The sequence below is a fragment of the Leptonychotes weddellii genome, unplaced genomic scaffold (genome assembly GCF_054177405.1).
Source record: "Leptonychotes weddellii isolate Sample4059 unplaced genomic scaffold, ASM5417740v2 HiC_scaffold_10360, whole genome shotgun sequence".
In the NCBI taxonomy this organism is placed as follows: Eukaryota; Metazoa; Chordata; class Mammalia; order Carnivora; family Phocidae; genus Leptonychotes; species Leptonychotes weddellii.
Window position 1 is genome coordinate 1 of NW_027680272.1, and position 5,412 is coordinate 5,412.

General features: G+C 39.5%; 1 non-coding gene across 1 annotated transcript; it reads right to left on the reverse strand.

Moving 5' to 3' along the window:
• Window positions 1–3,315: 3,315 nt before the first annotated feature.
• Window positions 3,316–3,422, reverse strand: LOC145718047 (U6 spliceosomal RNA). The gene has a single exon (XR_014141551.1). It is a non-coding gene; the product is annotated as a U6 spliceosomal RNA (small nuclear RNA).
• Window positions 3,423–5,412: the final 1,990 nt, after the last annotated feature.

Genomic DNA, 5,412 nt, shown 5'->3' on the forward strand with positions numbered 1-5,412 from the left:
AGGTATTCATCCTTTCTGATGGCTGAGTAATATTCCATTGTATATATGAACCACATCTTTATCCATTTATCTGTCGATGGCCATCTCAGCTCTTCCCACAGTTTGGCTATTGTGGACATTGCTGCTATGAACATTGGGGTGCAGGTGCCCCTTCTTTTCACTACATCTGTATCTTTGGGGTAAATACTTAGTAGTGCAATTGCTGGATCATAGGGTAGCTCTATTTTCAACTTTTTGAGGAACCTCCTTACTGTTTTCCAGAGTGGCTGCACCAGCTTGCATTCCCACCAACAGTGTAAGAGGGTTCCCCTTTCTCCACATCCTGGCCAACATCTGTTTTTTCCTGCCTTGTTAATTTTAGCCATTCTGACTGGTGTGAGGTGATACCTCATTGTGGTTTTGATATCTATTTCCCTGATGCCAAGTGATGTGGAGCATTTTTTCATGTGTCTGTTAGCCATTTGGATGTCTTTGGAAAAATGTCTGTTCATGTCTTCTGCCCACTTCTTGACTGGATTATTTGTTTTTGGGTGCTGAGTTTGATAAGTTCTTTATAGATCTTGGATACCAGCCCTTTATCTGATATGTCATTTGCAAATATCTTCTCCTATTCCCTAGGCTGCCTTTTAGTTTTGTTGACTGTTTCCTTTGCTGTGCAGAAGCTTTTCAGCTTGATCAAGTCCCAGTAGTTCATTTTTGCTTTTGTTTCCCTTGCCTTTGGAGACATGTCTAGCAAGAAGTTGCTGCGGCCGAGGTCGAAGTGGTTGCTGCCTGTGTTTTCCTCTAGGATTTTGATGGATTCCCATCTCACATTTAGTTTTTTCATCCATTTTGAGTCTATTTTTGTATATGGTGTAAGGAAATGGTCCAGTTTCATTCTTCTGCATGTGGCTGTCCAATTTTCCCAGCACCATTTATTGAAGAGATTGTCCTTTTTCCATTGGACATTCTTTCCTGCTTTGTTGAAGATTAGTTGACCATGGAGTTGAGGGTCCATTTCTTCTTATAAGAGACATTGGTTCAGCAGTGACGTATAAATCAGGAAAGCTGGGGACCTGTTCGGTCTCATGGCTATTCCTTAAGCAGGGACAGTCAAGATGACTTAGTGAATGACCATGCCACTGCCAGGTCATCACTGGGAAATCTGTCCTTACTGTTAACATCTGAATGCTAATTTGGGAAGACCATCTCCGGCATGCAACGATACCTCTAGCCCACTATCAGGACTCTAGACATGAATATGATTAACACCAGGACTAGCACACATTTAATTTTCAAAGCTCACCACTGGTAGTTCCTGGGCCGCTTTTGTGCGAGCATATCAATTCCAAGTCACCTACATTCTATACAAGGTCTCTCCCCTACTTCTACTCAAAGTTAATATTCCTGTTCATCGCTTATTAACACAATTTCTCGTCCTCCTGGTGTCACAGGAGCAATCAGGCTGATCTTATTGTGAGAGGGGAAGAGACCAGGTCTCTGTCCTATAGGACCCATTCACCTGTCTGTAAATGGTCAATAGGAGGTTGAGGTATCCTCATAATTAGCCCTAATGGGTAACCTAATGGGCAAAGCAACAAGCAAGAGAATTGAAAGGAGGAAGACATGGAAATGTCCTGAAAATCTCTTAAGTCAGCTCTACTCCGACTGGCAGGAGAGTAATAGGTCAGTGGATTATTCCACAACTTAGGAAGAATGTGGAGAATTTTTTTCAAGGTTCAGAAAAAAGTAACTTAATGACAAGTAGCTGAGTTCAGCTTGTGCAGACTTTAAGGAACTGATGTATTTATGGGAATTAAAGGTGAATTATATAGAAATACATTATTCTATAGCTCTATCAAAGTCAAGTGCTACATGAGGAATATTAAAATATAGCAGTTCAAAAAGGATGAAATCCTGTGAAGTCTCACTGAAGGAGGTTCTACAGCCTTTTTGTGAACCCACAAATTCGGGTGTGTTGTAAAAGCCACTTTCTTAGCAGGCACAGAAGTCCTTTGAAGGACTAGCTCTCAGCTGTGACTGTACATCAAAATCCACCTGTGATACCATCTAAGCATGAACAACAGGGCCCCAGCTCAAATCTAACAAGTCAGTATCTGCAGGGTTGAAGCCCAGTGGCTGGTTTTTTTTTCTTTAAATGACACAGCTGACTCTGGATTGGCAGCCAAGGTTAAGAACCACTGCTGAAGAGCTTTGGATTAAAAAAAGCAGGAAAAGAAACCCATAAAATCTTACAAAAGACAAACAAACAAAAGCAAAATATAGTTCTTTGAAAAGACGAATAACCCCCTGATAATACTAACCAGAAAAAAGATTCATGTCACCCAGTATCAGTAATGAAAAGAGACATCACTAGAACATCGGAGATCCTAAGGTCATTAAAAAAAAGAAGAAAGAAAAGAAAAGAAAAATCATGAGGTCTTATGAACTTTCTGCCAGTAAAATTTAAGTTTTAGATGAAATGGACAAATGTCCAATAATTCCCAAAATTCACATAAGTAACCCACCCAAATATGAAAATGCTGTATGAAAGAAACTGAATTCATAATGAAAAGCATGCCTACAAAACACACAATTCTAAGCTCAGATGATTTCAAAAATGAATTCTTCCAGACATTAAGGAAGAAATATTCCTATCTTATCCAAACTCTTCCAGAGCACAGAAAATGAGAGAATATTTCCCAATTCATTCACTAAGGCCAGAATAACCTTAATACCAAAACCATGATAAGGACATAATAAGAAAAGGCCAATCTCTCTCATAAATATACATGCAAAAATCCTAAAAATATGAAAAATTCCATGTACATATAAAAATACCATGATCAGTGTATTTTGGCAACACATGGTTGGCTTAACATTTAAAATTAATAAATGTAATTCACACATGAACAGAAAAAAGGGAAGACCTATGTAATCATTCTAATAGATATAGAAAAAGTATTTGATAAATTTCAACATCCATTCATAATTTTTAAAAAACTCTTTGCAGAATAGGAATAGAATCTTCACTTATATAATAAATGGAATTTACAAAAAGCCTACAGCATACTTAATGGTGAAATATTGAAAACTTTCCTCCCTGATATTAGGGGACAAAGATGCCCACCATCACCACTTCTATTCAGCATTGTATCAGAGGCCCTTGAGTGTGATCAGGCACGAAAAATAAATGTTGCAAGGACTTGCAATAAAGAACTAAAAGTCATCATTCACAGATAACATAATTATGCATAGAGAAAATATTAAAAACTACTGATCAACTATTAGAATTAGTAAGTGAACTTATCAATGTCATTGGATGCAGAGTTGATATAAAAACATCGATTTCTTTCTCAAATTTGTCTCATCCTTGTGCAGGGGCCATGATATTCTTCTCTGTATTGTTCCAATTTTAGTGTATGTGCTGCTGAAGTGAGCACATTTTTCTAGATACCAGCAACAAACAATTAAAAATGTAATTCCAAAAATGACAACATTTACAATAGCTTGAAAAACATCAAAGATCTAGGAATCGAGTTATGAACGATATGGAAGAATTTTGTAAAGAAATTAAAGAAAACCTACATAAACAGGCTATATTGTGTTCCTAAATTAGAAGATGTCAATTCTCTCCAAATTATCTATAGTCACTGTAAACCTAATCAAAATCCCCAGAAATCTGTGTGTGTGTGAAACTGATGAACGGATTCCAAAATTTATAGGACAATACAAAAGATTAAGAATAGACAAGATGATCTTTTTTTTTTTTTTTAAGATTTTATTTGAGAGAGAGAATGAGATAGAGAGAGCACATGAGAGGGGGGAGGGTCAGAGGGAGAAGCAGACTCCCTGCTGAGCAGGGAGCCCGATGCGGGACTCGATCCTGGGACTCCAGGATCATGACCTGAGCCGAAGGCAGTCGCTTAACCAACTGAGCCACCCAGGTACCCCTAGACAAGATGATCTTGAGGACGTTCAAAACTGGACAGATTTATTGTACTGGAAATCAAGACTGATAAAGCTACACGAATTAAGACAGTGTGATATTGGTAAGAGTAGACAAACATACTCATGGAACAAACAAAAGGGCCCAGAAGTAGACCCCTACATAGACACTCGATTTATGCCAAAGGAACAGCACTGGGAAAAAGACAGTAAATGGTGCTGGGTCCATCAGCTCAACAGGAAGGGTCAAAAAGCAAAGCTTCTGGGAGATTACACAGAATGTCTTCTTGACCTTGGATAATGATCTCCTCAACAGGGCACAATAAGCACTACCCGTGAAGGAAAAGAACGAATCAATTAGACTACATTAACATTAAAAAACTGTTTTCATCAAGCCATCAGGAGCGAAAAGCCAGAGGGAGAGAAGATCTATGCAATGCCTATAACCAAAAAAGTTTCCGAAACCGGCTATTTTTTAAAACCCTTACCTATCAATACATAGCAAGACAGTAAATCCAACAAAAGAGTCAGCAAAAGACTTAAGTCGGTATTTCACGAAAGAGAATAGCCCAAGCCAATAAGCATATGAAGAGATGCTCCACGTCATTAGTGGGCAAGTCCAAATTAAAACAGTATCACGCATCAGCCATAATGGCTAAGATTAAAAATACTGACAAAACCAAATCTTGACAAGGATAAGGGGCAACTGGAGCTCATAAACTGCCCCGGGCGGGGGGAGGGGCTGGTTCAGTTGGTATAACTGCATTGGGAAACTGTGAGGCAGTGCCTAATAAAAACACAGCCCTCTATCCCTGTGACCCAGCAATCCCGCTCACAGTTCCATGCCAACAGAAATGCACTCGCATGAGCATCGAAACGCACGCACATGAATGCTCCTAGCAGCATTATGGGTAGTAGCCAAAAACTGGAAAGAGTTCAAATGACAATTAGAATAAATTGTAAGGTACAGTCATACAAAGAAAGAACAGTAACAAGCAATGAAAATGGCTAAACTAAGATACAGTGAATCGCCCCTTCTATCCCAGCTCTGCTTCATCAGTCTTCATTCAGGCCTTGCCTCCGGTTCATTCATTATCTAAACTGTTGTTATGTGTCTACTTCCCACTTCTCTTGAAGCAGGTAGGGTAAAAATGAGTTTATATGGCTTAGAGTTCTTAAAGGAGCTAACAAATCCAAACAGAAGCAGGTGGCGATTCCAGCAAACTACAGAAAGTCTAAACCCAGTGTCAAGGGAATTTATGCTGAGGTCAAGTGCCCTGACCAAACCCTTGAAACATTTTAGGTTGAGTCACGTAGGTTTCTTCCCCCCACACCACCACCCCCCCACCGGCCCAGCCTCCCACCCCCCACCCTCATCCTCCTTTTTCACAATCCTTTAAACACACGAAAACCATGCTTAGCCTGAGGCAGTTTGTGGACCCCTTAAGAAACGAGGCTGTACCTAAAGCAGCCAGCAAATGTGAG